This window comes from Pelmatolapia mariae, linkage group LG23 (assembly GCF_036321145.2).
Source record: "Pelmatolapia mariae isolate MD_Pm_ZW linkage group LG23, Pm_UMD_F_2, whole genome shotgun sequence".
Lineage (NCBI taxonomy): Eukaryota > Metazoa > Chordata > Actinopteri > Cichliformes > Cichlidae > Pelmatolapia > Pelmatolapia mariae.
The window spans coordinates 29280010-29282548 of NC_086246.1; positions in this window are offsets into that span (position 1 = coordinate 29280010).

Consider the following 2539-nt stretch of genomic DNA (forward strand, 5'->3'; position numbering starts at 1 on the left):
GCCTGCATGAATACACTTTCTGAATCCTTTATCATCCGCAATTGAAAATAGTTGTGGATGATTACTATACCTTTCTAATGTGACGTTGTTGTCCCTGGCTCTCTTTCTCTCTCTTTCCCTCCTGCTCTGTTCCTGTGCTACTGCGACTGTAACTACCGCCCCTCCCCCTACTAGATCGTTCTTAAGTGCATTCATAGTTTCTTCTGTCCTTACACGTCTGTATCTCAGTTGTTCCTCATGCTGGTTTCTCTTATAATTAGTGTCATAAACTGCAAAAACTGGTAGGTGATCACTGATGTCATTAATTAATAATCCACTCACAATGTTGTTTTCCATATTGTTAGTGAAAATATTGTCGAGTAAGGTGGCACAATGTGGTGTAATTCTGCTAGGCCTGGTTATTTTAGGATGTAAACTCAAACTGTACATAGAGTTTAGAAATTCGTCTGTCATTTTATGCTTTTTCGGATTCGACAGGTCAATATTAAAATCACCACAGATAAACGTAACTTTTTGATTTGTTTTAGAGAATCTTTCTTCTATGAAGTCATTAAATACTTGAATACTAGAGCCAGGTGTTCTATATATACAGCTAATTACATTTTTCTCTTTTACCTTATAAATTTCAATTGTTATACATTCTAATAAATTATCAATCGCAGTTGTCATACTTTCCACCACCTTGTAATTTAGGTTTTTATCCACATACACAGCTACTCCCCCTCCACTTTTGTTGCTTCTATTTACTAAATTCACATCATATCCCTCCAGTCCAAAGTCCAGTCCTTTCTCAGCATTGATCCATGTTTCAGAAATGGCAATAATTCCAAATGGATTTGTCAACTCATTTAGATATTCCTTTATATTGTTGAAGTTGGCGTACAGACTTCTGCTATTAAAATAGATTATTGATGATTTGTTATCCGTGTTAATGGTGTGTTTAAACTGTTCATCAGTGAAGTAGCAGCAGTTATTGCTGATGTTGTAGAAGAAATTATTTTCTGGGTCTATATCCTTTTCTAAATCTAGAACATTATGGTCTGTGTATTGAAATGTTCTCAGTTCCAGATTATCATAAACAGAATTCCAATGAGTTATATTGATATTTTTGCCGGATGCAGATGAAGTTCTTTTAGACTGTGCCATGTGTTGTGTTGTGTGTCACGTCACATGTGTATTCATACCTCCAGTGCAAGTTGAACCTCAGTATTTGTCCAGCTCCTCCATATTTCTGATGACCAACACTTTGGCTTGTTCCGGTGTTCCATTGAGTTTAATGAATACTTTACAGTTGGTGGTCCATGTATTTTGAATTTTTCCCTGTTTCTTCAAGTAGCGTGCTTTTCTGGCGATGTCCGCACTTCTTTTTGTCAGATGTTCATTCATGAAGACATCGGATCCTTTCAGTTTCTTTCCTTGTTTTAACAGTGCTGTTTTGTGTTTTCTGTTAGCAAATCTCACAATGATGGCTGGTTTGTCACTGTCATTTTTCGGGGTAGAGGGTGGCAAGCCTCAATGTTGTTGTAATCCACTTCCACACCTTTGGATCATAGAAAGGTAACCACTTGATGCTCCATAGAGTTGACATCTTCCTCTCCTGGCCCTCCTACATTGTCAGTGGCGACCGCCCGGGCGTATGACTGGGGTTTAATGCGAAGCCCCGTGATGATGACGTCGTTCATCCGGGTGTACTGCTCCAAATCCGCCATTCTGTTCTCCAGGTACACCAGCCGACCCATGCTGAGAGACGCTCTTGTAGCGTTGCCCTGACGACCCGCTAGGTAGTTTGACAATAGCGTCCTTCGTCTAAAATATTCCAGGGAGCGATGATTTAAATTAAGCAGTGTTCCCCGAGGTTTGTACTCATATTCCACTGGTTCTGGTCCGAAATCAACAGCAATAAAGCACCGAAAACTATGAAAAAACTAGTTCAAAACTAGTTTGAGAAGCAGTGCGTACGTGCGTCAGATCGACCGGAAGTGGGTTTTAAGACCACATGCCTGTTTTATTTGAAACCCTGCACTCCTGCTCTGCGCTGCCATGTTTTTAACCCTTCCACCGCTGCTAACTTTTTAATAATTTAGACTTGCAGCCCTCTTTGTCTTCCAACACTGTGATCAGACAAGATCAGACCCTTGTTTAAGTGTCCCTACCTGTATGGACACTTAACCAAGGGTCTGATCTTGGCTGTGATCGCTTGATCTTGGCTGCCTGAGTTCAGGCAGGCTCCATCCCTTGCTGTTTTTAAAACTTGTTGAAAAACACACCTTTTCTTCTTGGCTTTTAACCCAGTGTGAGTTGTCATCTGTCTTAAACTTTTTAACCTTTGTATGTACTTGTACTGATTTATTCTTTTGTTCTCTTATTTTGATTTTATACAGCACTTTGGTCAGATGTTTTGTTATTTTTAAAGTGCTTTAGGCATAAAGTCAAACTGAAAAGTGAAACTCCATCAGTTGGACTTTGTGTTTTTGCAACTGAGATCAAATTGTTACGAAATGTTTTTTTTTTTTGTTTTTTTAACTTGGTCTAGTGTTGT